This window comes from Littorina saxatilis, linkage group LG1 (genome assembly GCF_037325665.1).
Source record: "Littorina saxatilis isolate snail1 linkage group LG1, US_GU_Lsax_2.0, whole genome shotgun sequence".
In the NCBI taxonomy this organism is placed as follows: Eukaryota; Metazoa; Mollusca; class Gastropoda; order Littorinimorpha; family Littorinidae; genus Littorina; species Littorina saxatilis.
This window is the reverse complement of record NC_090245.1, coordinates 44,480,675-44,494,128: the sequence shown is the minus strand read 5'-3', so window position 1 is coordinate 44,494,128 and position 13,454 is coordinate 44,480,675. Positions and strand designations below refer to the sequence as shown.

General features: G+C 43.7%; 1 long non-coding RNA gene across 1 annotated transcript in view; it reads left to right on the top strand.

The window, feature by feature from the left end:
- LOC138970774 (uncharacterized) overlaps positions 1-11,342 on the top strand; it is a 12,300-nt gene extending 958 nt beyond the window's left edge. Inside the window, exon 2 of the long non-coding RNA XR_011457065.1 lies at positions 8,430-11,342. This is a non-coding gene — a long non-coding RNA (uncharacterized lncRNA). The remainder of the gene's footprint in view (positions 1-8,429) is intronic.
- Positions 11,343-13,454: the final 2,112 nt, after the last annotated feature.

Sequence of the window (13,454 nt, the reverse complement as noted above, 5' to 3'; positions counted from 1 at the left end):
AAAAAACGTGCTATTGTAGATAAGCTCACGTCGAGTCGCATTCAAATGACTAACTATGACGACTGCATTGTGAAAAGGGAAAACTGGATCACACGGGTTCACGATGGCTCAGGGGTAAGATAAACCACGCAAAAATAAATTCTTTGAAAATTGTTCGCTCTTTACGGAGGGCACCTAGGATGTTCTCAATTGGTGAGTGTTTAAATGAAAGGGTGTTTGTACTGTGTGTAAAAGCCTGACCGTATCTGTGATGGTTTACGGGAGGCTTACTCTGCCTTTAATGAGTTATGGTTATCTCAACTGTTCTTGATTCCATGGCTGTCAGTGTCAGCCAAATTTCTGTTGACATTGAGACTGAAAGTATCAGATGACATGTTCTATGGTCCATCCAGTGAATAAAACTCAGTTTCAAAGTTCTATGCAACCATGTGTGATCAAAGATAATTCAATGTGTAACAGGTTTCCTAAACAATCGTCCATGTAAATACGAGCTGTGTGCCTGCCATTCATTATAGTCATGCATTTTCAGTCCTTTCAAGTTTAAATGATTCGTATCATTCTCTGTACTTTTTTCTGTAATACTCTAGTTATAATAACACAGACATGCAACAAAAACATATCCATGTCAAACATTTTGGTTTCCATGTCAACAACCAGTCAGAAATCAAGTTAAAACCTTAAACACAGGCCGAAAAATAAGTTATTACCTTTTGTTGTTCATAACTTTACAGTTACACCGTGACATAGTTACAATTTAATTGAATATTCTTTAACTTTAAGTGCTCAGCTATCATTGTAATAAAAGATGAAGGTGTTCATAACTTTACACTAATCTTGCTTAAAATTAATCTGAACAATGACAACTCATGGCTTAAAACTTATTCAGTTACTTCAGACAAAAGCTAATTAGGTTCATTAATATATATTTATATGTCACGTTTCAATATATCACTCAAGGTGATTATGAACCGGTTAATTACTACTAATTAACTAACCACACCACGATCCACTCTCGCAGGCATACAATTAAATAGAGTCAACAAAAGTATAAGTTTCAGACGCCTGTTTATGTATAAACTCTCCACCTCACTCGAGCCTTCACTCAAAATATGTTCCTTTTACGTTCTCAACACGTAAAAAAACAGTGTTCACTGACAAAATGCCAGTAGTATGTAGAAAATTATAGGAACACGCTGAACCCGTGTAAATATAGTCGAAATGAGAATGTTCTGTTCGAAAAGCTCTAGTTCGTGCAGGTGTCACACCCCACGTTGTCCCTACTCCAATGAAATCATAGATACGAAAAGACAACGGTGGTCAACGGGGTGCGTACGACATGGTGCACTTAGCTTTATCTCTGCTGCTGCTGCTTAGTCGGTTCGCTGGTTAGCCGGTCCGCTGGTTAGCCGGTTCGCTGGTTAGCCGGTCCGCTGGTTAGCCGGTCTCCTGGTTAGCGTAGCCTCAACAGTTCCCGCCAGAGTCAGCCGTGCCGATGTTACGGGAACGTAACGAACGAACGAAACGAACGAACGAAGGAAGGCTGCAAACAGAAAGCATCGGTGCACTAAACATGTCAGCTACCCCTCACCCACCACCTTAAAACATGTCATCTTTAAATATCTCATCGAGCACGTGGGCCTGCACAAAACTGACTTTTTACAACAACAAAACAGCCATTTTCCGTCCTTCTCTCCCTATCTGCAAAAACCATATACAGATTAGTATTTTAGCGTCACAGAGAGTAAATTATGCGCTAACCTGGAAAGAACAACAGAGAGTATTTCATTCCACAACACAGACTCATCAACAGCGTTAAATAATGATTTATTACCTCAAAAGCCTATGATTGTAACTCTCAATGGAAGCAAAGTCCGCCTCCTCCCTGGAACAGTCTCTGTTCGTCAACAGTGACCCAAAACGTCCAGAACCCCTTGTCGAATCCTTATGCGAAAGCCATCGCCGACGAAGGAAATGTGACGACTTGTCCTCAGCAAAATACGTGGCAGAGGAAAGGAATAACTTGTGGAAGTTCCCCTAGAGTGCCGAATATGATACTCGGTGAAAAACCATCATACTCTAGTAACTGTGTGTTAGGTCCTTCCCCTTCTGCCGCTGGGTGTCAAGTGTGTCGTCCTTGAGTCTCTGACAGACCACCTAGCCAAATACACGTGACTGACCTTGTCACCAAACCAGTCCAGCTATACACAGTTTTGCCTCCCCAAGCAGGAAAAAAAGACACGAGAAACTCAATCCCTGAAAATCCCGTGCGCGCTGTCAGCGAAAAAAAACCGTCAGCCCTATGACAGCAGAAACCTGCACTGTGAAGCTCGTGCGTTTCAAAACATCCGTGCTCGGGAGCACTGTCAGCAAAAACTCTGCTGTGTCCAATATCACGCACAGGCGCTTTCTATCATACATTGACCCAGAACAGGCACTCCACTGAGTGACGCTTTCTTGGTCTCTGTCACCCGATCGTGACACACCTCCCCTCTTCAAGACGAAACCTCGGTTTCGCTCACAGTCATGTTCTCCTCTACTGCCCGAGAGAGAAAGTCAGCTCCAACATTGTTGGCGCCCGGAATGACGCGTACCGTGAATTGGTACGGTTGGAGGATCAACGCCCAGCGCATAAGTCTGGCGTTTGCCAACCTTGCAACCTGAAGATATTGCAGAGGTTGATGGTCTGTTTCCAGACAGAAAGGTCGTCCTCAAGAACGAGCAACCCCTCGTTTCACCCCTGATGACTGCAACCTTCTCTGTCTTCTTGTCTTTGTTCTTCTGGTCTTTGTTCTTCTCCCCGTAGGCAGTCCTCTCTATGTAGGCGCGCAGCAGGTTGGCGTGGTACAGGCGTGCTTTCCCGTGCATCATGATCCTGTAGTCGTTCTGGCCCACCCTCGCTGTCACCTCAAAAGGTCCTTGCCACTGCAGTTGTAGCTTGTTGTGTTTGACAGGTAAAAGTAGCAACACCCGTTCTCCAATCTTGAAGCTGCGCGGCCGTGCCTTGCGGTCGAATCCTCGCGCATAACGCTGTGCTGCTCTTCCCAGGTTCTCTTGAGCCAGTTTGCAGGTCTCTTCAATCCTGTTCCTGAGTTCTACGATGTAGGTCGCTGTCGTCTGCACCTCCTCGTCAGCTTCTTCGTCCGTCCAAGCTTGACGCAGGATAGCCATGGGACCGCGTACCTGTCTGCCGTACAACAGCTCGAATGGGGAAAAGCCCAAGCTCTCCTGAGGAACCTCGCGGTATGCAAAAAGCAATGCTGGGATGTACCTGTCCCACGTGCGTGGCTTCTCCTGAGCTAGTTTCCTCAGCATGGTCTTCAAGGTGCCATTGAACCTTTCCACCAGTCCGTTGCACTGAGCATGGTAAGGAGTGGTGAAGTGCTGCTCCAGTGATAGCAGTCGTGCTGCCTCCGCCATCACTCCTCCCGTGAACTGCGTGCCTCTGTCGGTGAGTACCTCTGATGGAATTCCCAGCCGGGACCACATAGTAACCAGAGCCTCAGCTACTCGCGTGGCTTCAATCGATTTCAGAGGGATCGCCTCTGGGTATCGAGTAGCGTAGTCCACCATGGTCAAAATGTATCTGTTTCCGTCCTCAGACGCAGGCAAGATGGGCCCGATGATGTCCACTGCCACCCGACGAAAGGGTTCGTCGATGAGCGGCATCTTCTCTAAGGGGACCTTCCTCACCCTTCCTTTGGCAACCACCTTCTGGCACTTATCGCAGGACGCACAGAAACGTCGGACATCCGTGCAGATGCCTGGCCAGTAAAAGTGGCGCCAGACACGATCCGTGGTCTTCTTGGTACCAAGATGACCTCCCAGAATCGAGTCGTGTGCCGTTGCCATGACACCCTCGCGAAACTCGCGAGGCACGACAACCTGTTTGAATGTACCTTCTTGGTTGCTGAACTCACGGTAGAGCAACTTCTTGTCCCTGAGGAACTTTGACCTCCCATGCTTCCCGCTCAGCTTCACCTTCCCCGACTTCGCGTGCTCCCGAGGAGTAGCTAAGGTCGGATCAGATGCCTGAGCCTTCGCGAGAAGCGCGGGGGTCACGTTCCCCAGGGCAGCTCGTGCAGCAGGTAGGGGTTTGAGAGGTTTGTCCTCTCGCTCCGCCTGTGCCCGCGTGAGCACTGAAATGACGTCGGGAGACCGATAAACGGGAACCTCCCTGGTGACGCCGTCCACAAACTGAACCCGGTTTCCAATGAGCAGGTCGCATGGAGGATCGTCCATGACGACGGCCACAATGGTCCCCGTGAACAACGGGGTTACGACCTTGATCACTGCCGTGTTCAAGCCGTAAGCGTGAGATGCCTCGGCCATTCTCACCCTGATGCTGTCTCCTGTGTAGGCCATAGCTGGAACTAGACTCGCCCGAACCACTATCATGTCTGCCCCTGTGTCCCGCAGACCTTCGCCCTTCACTCCGTTAACGTAGACGTTGCAGTGGGGCTGGAAATGTTTCCTGGAGCACGGAACGCAGAGTTGTGGGATGGTGCATGAGCTCGTGACGTCCCTGAACTCCTCACTGCCAACGAAGTGAACGCCCTTCTGGTCAGCCTGTCTCTTGTGGCAGTCCTTCTTCACGTGGCCCCGCTTGTTGCAGTAGTAACACTGGATGTCAGTTCTGGAACTCGATCCCTTGTGTCCCTGATCGTCCTTCCCGTCCTTGGGTCCTGAAGAACCCGAATTTCCCGTTTTTCCTGGCCGTGAGCCTGAAGATTTGCCGGAGATCGCCTGGGCGTCCTCGTGCACTCTGATCCAGTCGGCTGCCTCCTGAGTAGTCTTGGGCTGGTGCTCCTGCACGAAGGTCACCACCTCAGGTCGCAGGCTGGACATCAGTTGTTCCATGACTATGAGGTCGGCAAGGTCGTTGACGGTCCAGTCCTTTTCGGCCATCTCCACCCAGCGCCGCAGGTAGAGGTTAAGGCGTGCCACAAACTGATGACTCAGCTCGCCGCTCAGTCTCTTGCTGTTACGCAGACGTCGTCTGTAGGCTTCAGCAGTCAGGTTAAAGCGCTGGAGTAACGCCTTCTTAAGTGCCTGATAGTCTCTCGCCTCGTCGTCCTCCAAAGCGTTGTAGAGCTGCAATGCGCGTCCCTTTAAGCAGGTGCTAAGGCGGCTAGCCCACGTGGCCTCTTCCCACTTCTGGTCTGATGCAATGCGCTCAAACCGGCGTAAAAAGTCGTCGAGCTCGTCCTTGTCATCGTCGAACGTCGGCAGTCTCGTACGGTCGGCAACAAACGTCGGCGCGCTAGCCTGAGTAAGCGTACCCTTCTCGGCCTGTAGCCTAGCTAGCTCTAGCTGGTGATCGCGATCCGCCTGTTCCTTTCGGTCTAGTCTGTCACGTTCGTCTTTCTTTTCTTGTCTGTCACGTTCGGCCTGTCGTTCCCTTTCTTGTCTGTCAAGTTCATCTTTCTCTTTCCGTTCTTGTCTGTCACGTTCGTCTTTCCTTTCCTGTCTGTCTCGTTCAGCCTGTCGTTCCCTTTCTTGTCTGTCAAGTTCGTCTTTCTTGTCCTGTCGGTCACGTTCTTCTTTTCTTGTCAGTCGCTCAAATTCTTCCTTCCGTTCCACTTCTAAGCGTTTTAGAACGCTTCGGGCTCTAACGCGTGCGTCTCGCTCAGTCGGTTGCTCGCTCCCAGGAGTCTCGAAAGTTATTCTCCTCGTAGGAGATCCCCCTGTAGCCATGGTTAGTTTTAGCAAAGCTTTATTACCAAAGTAAGTCTAACGCAGCTATAGCTAGACCACGCGGTGATGAAATGGATAAAAAAATCCAGCAACCGGAAAATGCAGAAGAAAAATCCAAACGGTGTAGAACAAATCGCGTAGCCTACTTTATGGCTGCTTTTTGCGGTGAAACAAAGTGTTTCCCACAGCCGTGGCCTACTTTATCGGCTGCTTTTTGCGGTGAAACAGAGTGTCTCCCACAGCCTTGGTTAGGACAGAAGTCCTCGGACCCTTCCCCCCCAAAATTCCAACAAAGTCAAAATATGGAGAAAAATCCAAGTAAAACAAGACGGTAGAAAATGTAACCTGTTACGGAATGCGAAACAACAATGTAGAGAAAACTGAGTAAAACGAATAACAAATCCGCTAACCCCGCTCAGCTCTCTGCAACGGAAAACTATGAACGTACAACAACAAAGATTCACAAACAAAGGAAAGGGAAGTAATCACAGTTAGCGCATACAATAACTCACAAATTACAATTTACATTTCCTGCAAGATGTGAATCGCTTAAGGTGTGGTATATGATCAAAACTATACAAAAAAGGGTAGCACCAAGCAGAAAATAAGTCGAGCACTGACGAGATTATCTGCTCTTAGTTATCCTTAATTGGTGGGTCTTTATCAGTCAGAAATTAACTGAGTAAATCCCGGCTTGGCCCCCATGTGTCACGTTTCAATATATCACTCAAGGTGATTATGAACCGGTTAATTACTACTAATTAACTAACCACACCACGATCCACTCTCGCAGGCATACAATTAAATAGAGTCAACAAAAGTATAAGTTTCAGACGCCTGTTTATGTATAAACTCTCCACCTCCCTCGAGCCTTCACTCAAAATATGTTCCTTTTACGTTCTCAACACGTAAAAAAACAGTGTTCACTGACAAAATGCCAGTAGTATGTAGAAAATTATAGGAACACGCTGAACCCGTGTAAATATAGTCGAAATGAGAATGTTCTGTTCGAAAAGCTCTAGTTCGTGCAGGTGTCACACCCCACGTTGTCACTACTCCAATGAAATCATAGATACGAAAAGACAACGGTGGTCAACGGGGTGCGTACGACATGGTGCACTTAGCTTTATCTCTGCTGCTGCTGCTTAGTCGGTTCGCTGGTTAGCCGGTCCGCTGGTTAGCCGGTTCGCTGGTTAGCCGGTCCGCTGGTTAGCCGGTCTCCTGGTTAGCGTAGCCTCAACAGTTCCCGCCAGAGTCAGCCGTGCCGATGTTACGGGAACGTAACGAACGAACGAAACGAACGAACGAAGGAAGGCTGCAAACAGAAAGCATCGGTGCACTAAACATGTCAGCTACCCCTCACCCACCACCTTAAAACATGTCATCTTTAAATATCTCATCGAGCACGTGGGCCTGCACAAAACTGACTTTTTACAACAACAAAACAGCCATTTTCCGTCCTTCTCTCCCTATCTGCAAAAACCATATACAGATTAGTATTTTAGCGTCACAGAGAGTAAATTATGCGCTAACCTGGAAAGAACAACAGAGAGTATTTCATTCCACAACACAGACTCATCAACAGCGTTAAATAATGATTTATTACCTCAAAAGCCTATGATTGTAACTCTCAATGGAAGCAAAGTCCGCCTCCTCCCTGGAACAGTCTCTGTTCGTCAACAGTGACCCAAAACGTCCAGAACCCCTTGTCGAATCCTTATGCGAAAGCCATCGCCGACGAAGGAAATGTGACGACTTGTCCTCAGCAAAATACGTGGCAGAGGAAAGGAATAACTTGTGGAAGTTCCCCTAGAGTGCCGAATATGATACTCGGTGAAAAACCATCATACTCTAGTAACTGTGTGTTAGGTCCTTCCCCTTCTGCCGCTGGGTGTCAAGTGTGTCGTCCTTGAGTCTCTGACAGACCACCTAGCCAAATACACGTGACTGACCTTGTCACCAAACCAGTCCAGCTATACACAGTTTTGCCTCCCCAAGCAGGAAAAAAAGACACGAGAAACTCAATCCCTGAAAATCCCGTGCGCGCTGTCAGCAAAAAAAAACCGTCAGCCCTATGACAGCAGAAACCTGCACTGTGAAGCTCGTGCGTTTCAAAACATCCGTGCTCGGGAGCACTGTCAGCAAAAACTCTGCTGTGTCCAATATCACGCACAGGCGCTTTCTATCATACATTGACCCAGAACAGGCACTCCACTGAGTGACGCTTTCTTGGTCTCTGTCACCCGATCGTGACATTATATATAACTAGTTTCAATATTTGCCCCCAAACTTCCTTGTTCCTTTGATTCCTACAACATTGGTCTTGCTTAGAATTAATTCATTTTGTACTGTTCATGCAGATTAATCGTAACACTTAACAAGTGTCATCTGTCAGTTGTAGAACTTGTACCCTCTCTTAATTCCAGTAGAAAGCACTATAGTTACAACAGCATATATATAATATGATAAAGAAATATCATTTTGCGCTCTGAATTCTCAGTATTTCTCAGTTAATTATGTAAGTGTCCACTTGATCTGTTGTTGTTGTTGTTGTTGTTGTTGTTGTTGTTGTTGTTGTTGTTGTTGTTGTTGTTGTTGTTGTTGTTGTTGTTGTTGTTGTTGTTGTTGTTGTTGTTGTTGTTGTTGTTGTTGTTTTATTTTTTATTTTAGTTTTTTTAAATATATCCAGACCTCAATGAGTTGTTTTGCTATGATTGTTGCTTACTTGTGTGCAGAATGCTGAGTCGCTGCTGGCAAACATTCCAGTGGCTGTGATGCGACAATGTCACTGCCAGATGTTCAGAAAATACAGTCATCAGAGGCTTCTGCAACATGGACGTCCTCGAGAAAAAAACATGTGCGACATGCCATTTTGCTGAAAACCGGATTTGGCAGACTGGGTGCAGAGTGAGAAATGTCACTCCTGGTGCCACTTTGACTGTGCTGGGGTGGAGATGACGAGAGCTGAGGTCTCGGCAGAAGATGTACATTTTGTGTGTGTTGTGTGCAAGGACTGATGAGGAAGTGTTGATTTATGTCTTCTACCTTCCACCTGCATGGGGTTTTTTCCTTCTCAATTTGTTCATTAGTGCTGTATGATGTTCACTCACAGACTTTTCTCTGCACATATTCAGGGGGTGTCCAGAACGTATACTGTGTATGTCTTTTCAAAAATCATGTTGTTGTTCTTTCCAAATCGTCTCTTATTGACTCACCTGAGTAATTGGCGAGTCTAAGAATTCATATACATGTGTCAATCCATATATCCGGCCAAAAAACTTAACATTTGAGGTTAGCTTGGTTGTTTTTCAAGCTAGACCTCTGAAAAATTTAGGGTTCGATGATCTTACAAAGTCCTTTGTACTGGAAACTTGCATTCTCCCAGTAAGGTAATATATTGTACTACGTTGCAAGCCCCTGGAGCAAATGTTTGATTTGTGCTTTTGTGAACAAGAAACAATTGACAAGTGGCTCTATCCCATCTCCCCCCTTCCCCCGTCGCGATATAACCTTCGTGGTTGACAACGACATAAAACACCAAATAAAGAAAGATCTTACAAAGTGACCTCAGTTTGGTTGACCCTCTTCAAATTTTGGGGTCACAGTGGGGTCATGTTCGTTTCATTGGATTAAAACTTGTGCGTTGAAGCTATATCAGATGTTTTTGAAGCTACAGGTTTGAAACCTTGTATACTTCTAGTGTTTGATAATCTCCAGACTTGACCTAAGTTTGATTGACCCTTGTCAAGTTTTGGGGTCACAGGGGGCCAGTCATGTTTGTTTCATAAAACTTAACGTTGAAGTTATCTCAGATGTTATTGAATCTTAAGCTTTGTAACTATGAAAACTTCAAGGGTAGTTGTAGTTGATAGCCAACATGAATCTAGTTTGAGATACCCCTGTCACATTTTGGGGTCACTGCGTTGTGTCATTATTGCATTGCACAACTTTGTTACATTTTCCATATATATGTTTAAATCAACATATTCAGGGGGTGTCCAGAACGTATGTGTGTATGTGTTTTCAAAAATCATGTTGTTGTTGTTTCATAGTGGCACTGGGTTTCTTGTGCAAAGTTTAAACGGATGTAATTTTTTTAGTCGTGCTGTACAGTTTGACGCCAGTTTACAAGTAGTGCTTCTGCTGAGCATCAAGATGTGATTAATGTATTTTTGCTGTCTGTCTTATGGATTCTTGTGCAAAGTTTAATCAGAGGCATTTTATGATTTTTAAATTGTGCTGTACAGTTTGACGTCAGTTTTCAAGTAGTGCTTTTGCTGTGTGATTATTTTGATGTGATTAATTTATTTGTGCCGTCTGTTTATTTTTGTGTGTGGGTGTGCCAAGTTTTTACAGAGGTGTTCTCCTGTGAATGTGAGTTTTAAGTAGTGCTGTACAGTTTGACCCCAGTTCACAAGTAGTGCTTCTGCTTTGTACTACGTTGCAAGCCCCTGGAGCAAATTTTTGATTATTGCTTTTGTGAACAAGAAACAATTGACAAGTGGCTCTATCCCATCTCTCCCCTTCCCCGTCGCGATATAACCTTCGTGGTTGAAAACGACGTTAAACACCAAATAAAGAAAAGAAAGTGCTTCTGCTGAGCATCAAGATGTGATTCATTTATTTTTGCTGTCTGTCTTATGGTTTCTTGTGCAAAGTTTAAACGGATGTGTTTTGTAATTTTTAAGGTTTTTTTGTGCCGTCTGTTTATTTTTGTGTGTGGGTGTGCCAAGTTTTTACAGAGGTGTTCTCCTGTGAATGTGAGTTTTAAGTAGTGCTGTACAGTTAGACCCCAGTTCACAAGTAGTGCTTCTGCTGATCATTATTATGATCATTAAGATGTGATTCATTTGTTATGTGCTATCTCTTAATTGTGTGTGTGTGTGTGTTAAACAGACATGTTCTACTGTGGCATTTAGATGTGCTGTACAGTTTGATTGCAGTTTACAAGTAGTGCTTCTGCTGTGAGATCATTGTGATGTGATTAATTTATTAGTGCTGTCTATTTGTTGGGTCAGTGTGCCAATTTCAAAGTGTGTCTTCTGTGACATTATAGTGCTGAACAGTTTGACCCCAATTTTCTAGTTGCTTCTGCTTTGTGATCATAATGATGTCACTAATTTTTTTTCTTGTAATTTTCTTGAAGTATAGTTTTTTGTGTGTTTGACTGTCAAGTTCAAACAAGTATCTTCTGTAACTTTTGAGATTTGCGTTACTGTTTGACCCCAGTTACCAAGGTTTGCCTCTGCTGTGTGATAATTGTGGTGTTATAAGTTACGTTTTGCAGTCTTTTGTGATTTCTTTGCCATCGATCCATTTTCATGCAAACAGCACAAACTAAGCAGTAACGTACTTTGTTTTAATCAATAAGGCAACTGAGGCTGTATCCTGAATAATGTCATTATTGTGGGTATAAAAGCTTTGTGCACCGTAAAATATTTTTTTACCCTTGAACATTTCTTCTGAATTCCATCTTCTAATTTTTGTATCTCTGTATAATTTGTGAACAACAAACTTGCCTAATGATGTTTGCCTTTCCATTTTGTGTGTATAAAACTAAATGAAATGGTGTGTGTGTGTTCATTGGTGCTCATACATTTTATGTGGTTTTTTTGTGGGAGAATTAAAGTTTTGATTTGCATCACTGATTTCTTTGTGTTGGTGTTCCTGTGAGACTGTGGGGTCAAAGACAAGCATTTGACCTAGGGTGTGAGTGTGTGTGTGCATTGCTCCTCAAGCATCATGATGTATGAATTGTCTTTTCTTGTCTCAATATAATGACATATATAATTTCATGCGGCTTTCCTACTAAGACAGAGAAGTGATTCAGAGTGAATCAAATGAAACATAATGCATGTGGGACGTACAAAAAAAATCTATATAATTGTAATCATGTGAGGTGTTAAAAACGTGCATAAATCCCTTCAATTAACAAGATGTTATGGTTTGAGTACCTGAACCAACCTTGTTATTTTTTCCGTTTTAAAGCCAGGCGAGGCTTCTTAATCCTCACCTTAAATGCTAAAATTCGTTTTTGGCTGCGTGCTGCCCCTGCAATCCGCCAAGGCCTAGGCGGCCCTTGGACCCCGGCAGTAAAAAAAAAGTTCAGTCGCAGGCAAAATTCAGACTCCCACCCATGTAGTGTAAAGCCATTAATCACAGTCATAAGTTTGTTTTCATATTCTGTTTGTTTATAAATTCAGTTCATTGATCTCTGTTTTGGTCTTCGCTTTGTTGCTTTGGTTGAAAAAAGTGACCTTCTCTCCTTCTGAGAAAGCTACCTCTCTTGTGTGGTGTGTGAATTTAATTAAACAAATCATGAAATGTATGCATTGGCAGCTAGTGCTTCCTTCCCTTTGTTTATCAAAGACCAAATGGCATTATTCAAAGAAAAGTCATACTCAACTTATATGATGCAATCAAGCACACAAAATGTAGCACATATAACATAGCACAGTTGTTCCAAAGAAATACAGAGCATCCCTTGTACCCCCCCAAAAAAACAAAAAAACACACACACCTTGCTTAGCATCATAATGATTGGGATAGGCAGACACTGTGTACATTGAAACTGGAGATGTATTCAAATATACCATATTACCAGGTTTTTCACATATGCACACAAGCACACATTTAGTGCTAATTTTTGCATTAACTGACTTTAATCCTTTCAAATTCTTACACCCTCTGTATGAAAATTATGGTACCTCCTGTTGATCTTGTGCCACCAGGACAAGTTGTTCACAACCATTACTTAAAAAGTGTTGAACACAAAAATATGTCATTTTGTTCTCAGTATTTACACATTCTCTAACAAGTAATAAAAAATTGTTCTGCGCTTCTGCCCATATATATAGCTGTTGAATATAATCTTTCTCTCATAGAACACACTTGGGACATATACATACATGCATCTTCAATTTCTGTGACACTGGGTGTTCCCAATGACACAAGAATGGCCGGTCACAATGAGTTAACAGTCAATAATGTTAACAATAAACCTGTTAAGATGCAGGCGGCATATCATAATGAATTTGATACTGAATGCTGTTGGTGGCTTTTGTATTGACAATAAAATATAAAGAACGCAAAAGTTTACGGAATACACAGAAATTATCAAGCGAGTTTGTTAATGGATTTTACTTTACAATAATATAACATACTTACTTTTAGATAAAAGAAAAGAATTAAGTGCAAATACAATTTCCACTCAGTAAGTTACATTTTTGTGCAAACTGACCCAAACTAAATGTTAACTGGTCCCTTGACTCCTACTTACAGTTACCAAATACCTACCCTGAACCCAACTACGTATATACATGCATAGATGTTTGGCATGATGATGATGGTGTGCTTGGGGGGTGTGTGTGTGCGGGTGTGTGTGGAGGGGGGGATGCATAAATATAGCCACACAACTGTTTCAACTTTAACACAGTACATTGAAGAAGAAGACAATCAAGCAACAATTAAGTTACGCATGAGTGTTGTCAACGTTACTTAAATTGTAAGGGTAAACTTCACTAGCACCAGTTAAAATGGCAAACTGAAGCGCTCGATCGTTTGTTCAGAACGACGTCAAAAAGATCTCAGCCGGCCCGACTGAAGTCAGTGTTTATTTTTCCAAGGTTCGTAAGTAAGAAAAATAGCAGTTGGTATGATTTTGTCTAATGCATCTGTTTTATTACAACCAACTATTGATATTTTAAACATACGCTGATCATTGTAGTCCATCAATTATCATTTAATAATCGCATTCTAAG